Source organism: Pagrus pagrus (assembly GCF_965226575.1).
Source record: "Pagrus pagrus genome assembly, chromosome: 1".
NCBI lineage: Eukaryota > Metazoa > Chordata > Actinopteri > Spariformes > Sparidae > Pagrus > Pagrus pagrus.
In genome coordinates this window covers 4,285,979-4,298,439 of record NC_140185.1, presented here as the reverse complement: position 1 = coordinate 4,298,439, position 12,461 = coordinate 4,285,979, and the positions used below count along the sequence as shown (strand labels likewise).

The 12,461-nt window shown below is 42.4% G+C and overlaps 1 long non-coding RNA gene across 1 annotated transcript; it reads left to right on the top strand.

Annotated features, from left to right (window-relative positions):
• Window positions 1-7,329: 7,329 nt before the first annotated feature.
• Window positions 7,330-10,907, top strand: LOC311262514. The gene is made up of 2 exons (XR_014623268.1): window positions 7,330-9,815; window positions 9,951-10,907. It is a non-coding gene; the product is annotated as an uncharacterized lncRNA (long non-coding RNA).
• The last annotated feature ends 1,554 nt before the right edge of the window (window positions 10,908-12,461 follow it).

The window sequence follows — 12,461 nt, the reverse complement described above, 5'->3', positions numbered from 1 at the left end:
GTTCAGTGTTGAAATGAGAGTTCAGTTTCAAAGATCATTTAACTGGCCCTGCTTAAACAACAACTGGCCGTAGTCTGGCTCCAATGATCTTCCACTGTACCTTTCCACCACTGACATTGTATTTTCAACATTATTCTCATAATGATTGCCCGCCAGAGGAACATGTCTACATTCCCTCTGATAGCCATCCAGGGCCATGGTGGCAGGACACTAGTGCAGTATGACAGGACTGGATCAGTTGCGGTTCCAAATGAATGACGTGAAAATAATGCTATCACCAGTTTCTAACAATAAATTCTGACAATAAAATCAGGTAACTTTCACTCAGTCAACATTTCCATAAATATTGCTACTACTAGCTACTGAAACTTACAGCAGGCTCTCACACCAATCAATGACAGCATCTGGAGCTTCTCAGCATGGGCAGCCTATAATGACATTCTAATCTGTCAAACAAGGCCTCAATTCAAAGAAAAGAATGGAAAATATATCATTAGCTGCTTTGGGAGTTAGAGTTAGACTGTGCTCCGGTATGTGCAAGTGGCACCTAGATTAGTTTGCACCAGTGAAGAAATGATTAAAAAGTCTCACCTTGGGCCCCTTCTCACCTACAGCCTGCTGCTTTATATGACTGGCAACTGTGCGTGTCCATATGTGTGCGTGCACATATGCCCACCCAAATGTGTGTGTGTGAGTGTGATGGAAACACTGACTCCTCTAATCTTTAAATTACCTCCGAAAAAGAGAGCGCTGACCTTTACACAGAAGTTATATAAAGTTCAATTTAACAAGCCTCTCCTCTATGATTTATTAACTTGAAATCTGAAGTGGAGCCCAGTTCTTTGCTGCTGTGCCACTTCTGAAATCATGGGCAGAGAGAAAAGTATCACCTGTGGAGGATTTCAAGAGTCTGCAACTCTTTCCAAGTTTGTATCGGTGTGAGTTACATGCTCTCATTTGGTTTTGTCTCAGCTATTCCCCAGTTGAACATTAGCGCTTGTATATTAGCTCAAGTGGCAGCTCAAAAATGACTCAGGCATTGAAAAGCAATCATGAATAGTGAGTCATGCTTCTGTGCCGTATGTGTCAGTTCATTTCCCCCTCTTTGGTCTTTGGTTTTCTTTGGCTGCTTGTGTCATTTCATCCCCTCACCTCTTTACTCCCTCCTCCCATGTTAAAAAAAACCCCGTCCGATCCGCCTCCCTCATCCCTCTTACTGTACAGCTTGAGCTCCAAAGAGCAGGTTTTATTTTTTTAAGATGGGAAGAAAGGAGGGGCAGTTCTAGAAATAAGTAAGAGGGAGCGAGACAGACTGAAAGGACAGAGCTAAACAATTGAGATGAGAGGGTGAATGACACAGAGAGAGAGAAAGATTGAGAAAAGGGGAGGATGGGAGGAGGGAGATCTCCATAGAGCAGCCGTGCGGTGTTTGAAGCAGGAAGCTGGCTAGACAACAGAGGCAGCTTTATTCCACAGACACAATGAGCAAACGCCACAATGGGAGTCATGCCGAGAGCAGGCCTGCACTACACTGAGGCGCACACACAGGATTAAAGCGAGCACACACTTCAAGATCCACCCCATGAAAGGAAAGGGAGGGGATATATCTTACACACAGACACCAACAGAGAAAATAGAACACAAAATGCTATCTGGGGAGCTTCTTTTGATGAAGACATTTTGTGAATAGTGTGATGTTTGCTAACCCTTTCATAAAAGCTGTAGGTACATTGTGTCTGGCAAGCACCTTTTTTGGTGTTTTGAGAGATGATCCCAGCATTAGGGTGAGCAAAAAGGGACAAGTGGGGGAGCAAACATCACAGGTGCTTAAACAAACCTCTTGTCCAAATCGGCTGTTTGTCATTGGTGGGGATTTTTCTTCTTTTTTATCCTCTTTCCCTCAGTACACCTGGGCCGTGATGCCACTCTCCTGCTCTGTGTCTAACGCTGTCGAGACAGATTTGCATAGAAAAGCCCTTTGCATATCAAACAGCTGGGACACAGAGCTCACATCATCTCTCATTGATTTACAGGGAGATGCATGTTGTGCTGACATGCTGGAGTGCATGTCCCCTTTACCTCCATCTGCCCTTTGTAGGCATATCTTAAACGATCACGTTGCGTGCGTCTATTCTGCCACGGTGCAACAATGTGTATTTGTGCACACGCATGCTCTTGTGGGATAGAGGCCGTGTGTGTGAGTGTACGACCCTACCTCGTTCACTACCTCTACCACACACACTCACACACACTCACACACACTCACACACACTCACACACACTCACACACACACACACACACACACACACACACACACACACACACACACACACACACACACACACACACACACACACACACACACACACTCTCCCGGTCAGCCCTCTTCTTGACAGGGTGCAGTGTGGCTGCTAATAAGGGTATTCGTCACGGCAGCAGCTCGCCGTGACAGCGCTCTCCGACCGGCCGCCTCACAATTGTCCCTCAAATATGAACTTATCATTTAATTACACTTGGGGAGGGACTTGATTGCCTTGTCAAGATGCAGGTTAGTTAAGAGGAGAGAGATCTTGGCTGGCGACAACCTTGCCATCCTGACAAGCGCTCTGCTCATCACAGGATCTTCTAAGCTTCACGTCGGCCCCGCAGTGAGATCTCATTTCTCCGTCTCGTCTTCCTCTCCTGCCTTATAGTCCCTCTTAATCGCATGGTTTTTAACTCATCACCCTTTTTAGTTGGCTGTAAGAGAAGTTGCCTTCAGGATGTGAGGCAGTTAAGTGTATTTTCCATTGTACCTCCATGCAGTTTCATATCCCCATTTGTTTTCATTTATGAATGCAGTTTTGTGTGAATTCAGAGTGATGCAGTTTGCTGGTGGGTAAGTGTCGGCTGTTTTGCATGTTGAAATCCCATTCCTTCGCTTGCCCTAAATTAGTCCGGTGTCTGAGGTAATGAAATCACTCACGACATTAGGAAGTAACTTGGCATTCCTTTTTATTTCCTGTGCACTGCTTAACAGTTCTCCTGGGGGAAACAGGCTCTTGCCAATGAAAGTTCCACCCTGGCAAGAGCTGAGCCTTCACAAATGAAGACATATGTCACTAAGAGAGAGAGAGACTGGAGAAAAAAGGCCTGGAGAACTTTTTAATCCAGCACATACCTCTCTGTTAACAAAAAGGCCTCATAAATTCAACCTTTCCAATGAGACACAAATGAAATTTGGAGCCTGAAGTTTTGCCCATTTCTCTCCTGGATGATTGGAATGAATATGGGGTAGTTAAAGTTTAATATCCTATTATGTGTGTCTGTTTAACTTGCCTGGTTGCCTGGACTGTCAGAGACCTCTCTCTCTCTCTTTCTTTCTTTGTATCTCGCTCTCGGGGATTTTTCAATATTTTCCAGGGCTTATGAGCTCAAATATGCTTTTTTATTCAACACGTTGTGCCTCCAGAGGAAGATTTGTGTCATTTAGAAAGGTTGAGGAAGGAGCTGCGGATGTGACACACAAAAGTGCAATATAATGTAAACCAGCTCAACACATAAAAACATTTCAATTGAAAAATGGAAAATATTACACAAAACAAAAGTGAAGTAGTAAATACTGATTGTACAGTGTAATGGCTGCAGAAAAATGACACCATCCGCATAAAGATTGGTCTCTATACTGCAAAAGAAAAAGAACCATACTGATGGAGGAGGCAATGAGGGTGAAGAGTGATAGAAACCAAGGTAAAACAGAAGTGAATGGACTGGCATTCACTCAAAGAAAAGCTCTGGTGTTGTGTCAAAATTTGTTCCCCTGCTGACGTGTGTTTCCCCTTGAGACGGTTCAAAAAGGGCATTCTTTCTGATAGATCAGTAAGTAACAAAATCTGCTATTTACTAATATAACCGGATGTTTTAGTCCACCTTTTCATAGCACTGAGATCAAGGTTTCTAGGTCAAATTGGGATTCTACCACCATTAGCAGTGGCCATGTTGCTATCACTGTCTCTTCAACAGCAGCGCCATCAGTAATACCACAGGAAAATGCTAGAGAAGGAAGCTTGAAAAGTGGTCTATTTTCGCTGTAATGAAGGAATGAAAGAAGTTCCTAAAATCTTCTTCATAATGATTGAAAGGAGAAAATGAGGTAGCAAGTCTAATTTTGACAGGAAGCCTTTCCACAGTTTGGGGACCCTGACAACACATTCCACAGGACTTTCACCCAGGGGACCTGAGTCGAGTCCAATGTGAAACCAAAAGTCAAAGCTGATATTATGTGATTCTCATCAGTAATTAACTTTATAATGTTTATATACATGCGACTTCATATCCCGAGAATTTCAGAAGCTGAGTGTCATGCCTGAATGATGATGTTGACTTTGTCAGACTGTGTTTGTGTCATCATTTCTCCTTGATTTGTTTGCATCTACTGTAGTTGAGTAGGCTACGTAGTTACATTGTTTGGTTATTTGTCTGTTTTAAGTGTGTTTATTGTTAATATTTCCGACTTCATTGTGCTGTAGAGACTGAGTCAGCATTGGGTGTTTTATTTTGAAAACTGACCGAATGCACTACAGTGTTCCACCGACTGACTTCCTGTGTGGCTTGACCTGAAGCGGTCCGCTTCCAATGAAAATAGACTTGCCACGGGACACTGCTGAAACGTGCCAGGAGAAACATTAGCATCTTCTAGAACAGTCGCGATCAGCTCCGTAGACCATGTTGCAGCCATGACGGGCCCAATGGAAACTGGGGGTTAGGGCTACTGACTAAAGCTGCCATATTGATGAGTTGAAAGTGAGAACATGTTTGTTATGGCCATGTTTGTACAGTATATGTGCGGTTTTGTTTCCCACCAGATGTTTTACATGAGTGCATGTGAATAAATAAGAATTCAGCAATTGGGAAGGATGAATGGAAAGCTCATTACATATAGCAAATTAATAAAGAATTCTTGTATCCAGCTAATATTCACAGCTAATATTCAGATACAATTGTGTCATAAGGAAAATCTTAAATAATTAAGCCAATGCTCCAAATTAAGGTGATCAGTAAGGGAGTGATCTGATTAATGACCTAATGCATGTATATGTAAATTTCACAGTACTGCAATGCGTGAAACCTAATTTCTCATTTTGTGCGTGGAAATGTATGCAGATACCAATATGTTCTGCTCCAGCTCTACTTCTTGTATCAATGTAAAAGCAACCTGACTTGCCTCTTAACTGATGGACAGAAAGATGTGAAGCAGCTGGGATGTGATCGTATGCAGGGCTCTTCTTCAAAGCAGCCTTGCTGTCTTCTCAGTTCTTGTGATTATTATATTTTTCTTTCTTTCTTTTTTTTTTTTTAACCTGGACCCTTTTCCCTTTCCCCACCATGACTGTGATAAACCTGGTAATACGCTGAATGCACCATACACACATTCCACATCTGCATCACATTCTGATGTGACAAGCGTGGAGGAGTAATTGATTACATTAATAGCTAATTGCTGCCTCATAATTGGATCTGACTCAATTAAAAAACCTCTGGGTGATAGTAATGAAACAGGGCGCTGCGGCTGAGCGGGTGGCATCGCGACCACGCTAGCTGGTGTGCCACAGGCAGAGAGAGAGTGAGAGAGGGGGAGAGTGAGCTCTTGATACACCTGCAATGCTAAATCATAAGCGCCTCACTAGATAGAGGCTGGCCTGGGAATGCTTTGTGCTGTTTTTGCAATTCCTCAATGCGGATTTATATCTTTTGCTTTGGGAAAGGTTGTAATATTTCACCGGGTGTGCGGAAGTGGGAGTGCACATGCAAGGATTTGGAGGGAGGGGGGGTTGGGTTGCTGAAATACGGTATCAGCATATATTGTAATTTCATTTTGATAAGGCCATGCTTATGGCCTGGTAAGGCTCATCTTGAGCTGAGTGAAGTGGGTGTTATTTTACATATTCCCCCAGCTCAGGGACACTGAGGTGCCATCATTAGCAAGGCTGCACTAAAAGGGGATAGGATCTGCAAATTAGGACAGGTGCTCAGCTAGCGTTGCTAGCACAACACACTGGGATGCTGTGATAACACAAAACCTGGCTTGAAGTCAGTTTATTTCCTGAAATGCAGATTTGATGTGTGCTGATGTTTATCTCTGTACATGTGTTTAGTTGAGTTTGCATGCAAATAGGCACACATTAATATTCTGGCACAAGTGTGTATCTTGTGTCTTAATCTCCACGTGCGTGTGTAAATGTGTCTGTGTATTTCTGCATCCTTGTATCTAACATTCTGTCATCATGCTTGTGTGTGTGTTACGTTCCCTACCTCCACCGCCTTGTCAGAATTTCTTTTCAAAGCCGTCTGATCGGGTCGGGCCTCGTCAGCCTGTCACCAAGGCCGGCGTTTCATTAGGGCTGCCGCTCTCCGTCCGTCCGCCCCGCCAAGCACAAGAGCTCAAACACATGCGCAAATTAAATCGACATCCAAACTCACTCCCATACACAAAGCAATTTAAATGATATTCATTAGAGCGATGACAAGTCCTGATGAGCCTTTCAGTGCTGCAGAGACGAAGGGAGAGAGAGACAGAGTGAGGGGATGGAGGACTCTTTTTTTTTCCCATCAGCTTTTTGCCAGCTCTGTTTCATGGGCACTCAGGCGTGGCGCCCATCAACACACCCACACTTAAATAAAAGAAGAGAGAAAAAAAAAACTGTAGATTCAAAGAGCTTATGTGTTCGTCTCAGATGTGCTCACCTGTCCAGTCCACATCACTCCTTCTGAGCCTCTTGTTTCATCCTGCATTGTTTTTCTGTCATTGTGTTGATCTACAGGTATGTTTCCAGAGACAAACTCAAGCATTATATGTTCCGACTGATTATAAAGAAAATAAGCAAGACCAGCCCACTGTAGTTGTCAGTAGCACCAGGTGGTTCAAGTGTTATGTTGCCTCAGTATACTCAGGTTTGGACCTATAAATGTATTGATTGTTTTGAGTTTTTGAGTTTGTGTTGCCCATCTTTCAGGCCACAATAACACAGGGCACACAAATGTGATAAACAGGTATTGACTGGACGTAAAGCAAATCGCTTTACTTCCGCTTTACTTTTAATTATCCTCCAACACAGAGATGACAACTTATGAAATCAAGAAGTGTTTTTACTGAACTAACGGCATCATTAGTACATGTATTTTACAGTAAATAACATTCTACCAACTAGTGTGTATGTTTTATTATGACTAGCAGAAATAAGAAATGACCAAGATGATTACGACGTTTAAATCAAAATGGAGCGCGAACAGGCATAAAAATATCAACTAACTGCTTAATCTACTGACTCTACTGTCTGACTCTGGTAGCTACATTACAAACCTGGTGAGTCCCGAAGCTTCATAGCAGTCTCATCGGTAGTCTTCATCTTACAGTGTACAGTTCAGCATGTACGGCAAGTGTTGAGGGCAGCAGGTACAGTATCTCTGAGAGCTGGTATTCATTCAGCCGAGTCAAGTCAGGTCAAGTTGGGCGTGTTGGTAACAGTGGTGGAAGAAGTATGCAGATCCTTTAGTTAAGCAAAAGTCTCATTACCAACATAATAAGTGTGTAAGTAGTATCAGCAGAATTTCCCTAAGTATCAAAAGTAAAAGTGCTCATTGTGCAGTAAAATTGCCCCTGTCAGTGTTTTACTATTATCTTTGATGTTACTGGATTAATATTACTGCTGTATAAATGTACATATTACACTTTACTGCTGTAGATGTTAATGGTTGAGCTCATTTTAGCGTCTTTATATATGGTTGGGTAGTATAGTTTACCGTAACGCCTCATGTTCTAAAAGATGGTCATATGTTTGCAGCGTAAAAAGTCAGCTTTTCATGAGCTCGGAAAAACAGCCTGCTTTCATCTTTGTGAAGATGTGTTTTCCAACTAATCCAAGAGGGTTTCTGAAAATTAACTTAAGCTCTCAGACAAATGAAATGGAGTAAAAAGTGCAATATTTGCCTCTGAGATGTGGTGCAGTAGAAGTTCAAATTTACATAAAATGGAAATACTCAAGTAACATACAAGGACCTTAAATTTGAACTTAAGTACAGTACCTGAGTAATTATACTTACATTCCACAGCTGGACTGTAGAGCTGAACGATCTCAGCAGTGAGTACGTAGCTACACTAAGACCTGAGTGGAAAAATTGTCTGTTACCACATTCACTGCTTACAGCTATACATGGTATGCTAGTTAAGTCCAATAATCTTTATGTTCATGTCTGTCGTCTTCTGATTGGTTGTATGTTTTTGTTTTTTTTTTGTCAGTGGCTTCCACCCTTGCTGCCATTATTTCTGGCTTATGAGAAGATATTGTTAGAAATAGATTAACACCTGCGTGCTGATTAGTGAGCACCTGTTTATCTTTACATCTGTGTTGCTTTCCAATGCCCTTGCATTTGTGTGATGTCTATATAATTGCGCTGTAAGGTGATGTCCCAATTCCAAGCCTACAAACCTTTAATTGGATCAATTGTTTCTCCAACCAGACCTAAGAGAAATGGTAAAGTGGGGGAAATTCAGAGGTCTGTTGTGTGATACCTCTCGAGCTAGGCAAGCGCTACTAGGGCAGGATGGTGGGACGGATGTCCGATGAGTCAAAAAGTACATGCAACAGTGTGACTCACTGACTGTTTTGGACAACAGTGAAGCTCCGTGGCCCAGAGGAATAAGATCTATCAGAGTTTGGATACACAGAGAACAATAATTGTAAGTAGAATCAGTTCAGTGTTGGTTTTGGTCTTTCCATGAGATTTGTTGACAGTTAGAAATAATATAGCATACTGCCTCATTCTTTAACATCTGTAAGTAATTTACCTTCCATCAAACACGTCTGATAATTACTACACAAATAGTTATAGCCATGGCAAGTCAACACTGTCAACAGATTCTGATGTATGAAAACGTCACAACCCTGCTCTCTCCCCCCCTATTATTTTCTCTGTCTTTTCAGACACAAGCCAATTAATTCAGTCCTCTCCTCACAGCCCCTAATTAACCCCTTCAGGACTGAAATTATGCTTAACACTGGTGATTGAGGCCAAGCCTGAAATTACCCATCCTGCTCTATCGTAATGACATTCACGTCCTTAGTTTGAAGTGTGTGTCTGTATGTGTGTGTGTTTGTGCTGCCACACAGGCGCTGTCTTTTTGTGTTTGTGTCTGATACCTCTTGATTACCACTATCCCTTTGTTAAAGCTACACACATGTGTTACCTCCCTTCTCTCATTAGCATATGCAGAGAGGACATGCATTCTTTTTTATATGCACACACACACACAGGGGGTAGTATCCTATACATTGTGTGGCATATGTAATATGTTTCTGCTGCCATTAGAGGCCTGCAGGCCCCACTGAGGGCCAATCGCCTTTTGTTCCTACACAGGCCAACCACACACACTCACTGGCTCTGATGTTGTAATCAATTTGTGCCAGACGTGGTCTGGACGTGTGTGTTAATTAACGTTCTTGTGGGAGGAAATAATTTAACCGCAATAATGAGCTTGAAGTGGAGCAGTGAGAGGGGTGTGATCTCCGGGATATCAGGCAAACAGACTAGTGAGTGCCCTAACCCTCGTTCTCCTGACTTGAAGAGCACAAGAGGTGAGTTTGGAAAGTGACAGCAAATATAAACTGGCAGTAGGCCTATCAGTTTCATGATTTTGGTATTTGGTATGGACTTTTTCATGTTTGGTGTGGAATTCTGCTTTTGAGTTTCAGAGGTGCGTCTTAGGCTGAGGCGTGGTTTCCCCAGAGGGCTGAAGCTGGACACACATACCTGCAGTGAATCTCCTCATCACCCCTTGGTTAGATACCTTGGTCAACTTTGCATTCTTTGCAAGATTGTTTCTGACACCACACCGTGGTAGTTAGCCAGATGTCCTGGTGCTACTTTGTCTCTCTACCCGAGTTAACCCAGTTCTTCGCCTCGTCCTCCCCAGTGTTGGCTTCTCCACGCTCTCCAGCCTCTCCACCAACCAGCCTCCTGCCTGCGTACCTCTGCCACCAGCCACACTCTACCCAAGACTCCCCGAGCCAAGACGCTCTCAGGACCCCGTCTACTCTCTGGTAACCCTGCATCCTAACCCAGCCAGCCACTACGCTTCACTGCACGCTCCGGAGCTTCATGACCTCAAGTAACCCCTCTCCTCTCCTCTTTACCTGCTTCGACGAGCTACCCCTAAACTGCACTATTGTCCCTCTGATTGTTGAATAGATCACCTTATAACCCTCAATTGTCTGATTGTCCGCTTTAGGGTCCATCTACAAACCTTCAAACCGACACAATCAGTTTTGAGTATTACTTGTTCTGAATGTCATAGCACTAAGGCATCAAACTTTTACAATGTTTCTGCCTTGGTTAATGCAGAAAATGCATTTATCTAATGGGATGGGATGGAATGGGATGTTTATTCACTCCATGTGTTTCTGGGCCTGCCCAGGTCTCCTACCAGTTGAACATGTTTAGGGTACCTCTAAGGGATTGTCTCCAGGGGGGTCCTGTTCAGATATCCAAACCACCTCAACTTGTAGTTCTACTCTCTGCTCCTTTACCTGCTTGGTATACTCTTTGTTGTACCTACCTTTGGCTGCAGTGACTGGCTGCCGTGAGCAAATAGCACAGTTAGCCATTAGCTCTGTCTATCTGCACCGCAACCATGGCCTCTCAAGGATTAGACATTTTGTGACCAGCTGAAATAGCTGTTTCTGACTTCTGCTTATCCTCAGTTTTGATCTTATTTTTTGTTTTTGTTTTTAGAGGCCACCTTATGACTCATTTCTGCATTATAGATATTCATTGTGGAAAAAATGCATTACATTGACATGAAAGTTTTCTCTTTTTTTTTTTTCAATCAAGCCAAAAACGTACCAAATAAACATCATGCTATGTTGGTTAAGCCTGTTCACGTTTATTTTTTTACCCTCATTTTCTCACAGGAGTAGTTAATATGTTGTTTGCAGTTTAACGATTCTTGGTCTGACTCACTGATGTAGACTGTTATAAGCCTGCCAGTGGCTGACCATTTCAATCAGCATTCTCCTTCTTTCTGTGTCTGCGTCTCTATGGGAAACAACAACCTTCTCCGAGCTGGCAACCTACATGCTATAAATGGCAAGTTACTCTAACTCTTACCTGGACTGTTACGGTAAACAAGCTAGCAGCTCTTATTTGGCCAATTTAATGGCAGGGCTTGCCTCCCCACATGGAAAACATTAAATAGTTCTTTTTATAAAAGAATAAATTCCAATCATTTTTGTTTTTTCTTTGTTTCATATATTTTTAACCAAATTTAAACAATTACTGCACCAGTCAAGTCGCTGTTCCTGAGCTGTGCTGTTGAATAATGGCAAGAACATTTTTTCTATTAGACATTTGTGTAAGATGTTGTCAGAATTATTCATAATTATTATGAATTGTTGCGTAATGGACAAAAATGTCAGGTCACAGTGACCTTTGACCTTTGACCACCACTTTCTAATCATGTCATTGTTGAGTTGAAGTCGACTTAAGTGCCAAATTTGAACAAATTCCCTGTAGGTGATCTTATAGATAGATATTGCATTTACAAGAATGAGATGAACAGACAAACCGAAAAACATAATGCCTCCGTCCACTATCACTGGTGAGGAGGCATAAAACCACCTGTACTGCACATCCAGGCACTTCCTGACTGTTACAGTAGACAACTACCAAGTAGAATAGTGACGCACTATGATTCACCTCACATACAAACAAGCACACAAACCCTCACCAGACACAAACAAGTGGCTCTGTCTCACATGAAGGCTTCTGCATGTGAGCTACTGCAATAAATTGTTTTTATGGCAGATTTTTGCGTAGCACGTGCAACATACAAGCCTATGTCACACTGTAGACTAATAAACAGACTGATTACACCATTTTACAGGAGAACTTGTGAGTGAGGCGGGGTTGTGCAGAGTGTGTGAGAGAGGGGAGATGTGTAAACTGGCATAGCTTTACAAAGAAAATGAGTTATGTAGCACACCTACTTGAAAATAATTTTCCCAGAGCTGCATGTATCAAACAGTCCATTTTTCCTACCATACCTACTTCAACAGGAAAGCTGCATTAATGCAATCTAATGACTAAACCACAGATAATTTGCTGATCACACCAACCAAGACCAAAGCAGGCTGGTTTTATGTTTTTTCACCTCATGGCAACCCACTAATAGAGTGATCACCAAACTAATCAATAGCCACTCAAATCCTCTCTTCCGACCTTCAGATGAACTGCCATAACAGCATTGAGGACATGCATTTGTTTCAGTCTCAACGAATGAATTTCCTTTAATGACAAACTTTGAAATTGATAAATTAAATTTTAAGATTAGAGCAAATCTAATTTGCACTAATCTTCTGATATCACAGAAGACCACTTGCATGAAGCAGGGCTCTGTTGTGTCTATTAAAGGAGCTCATCTTTTTAA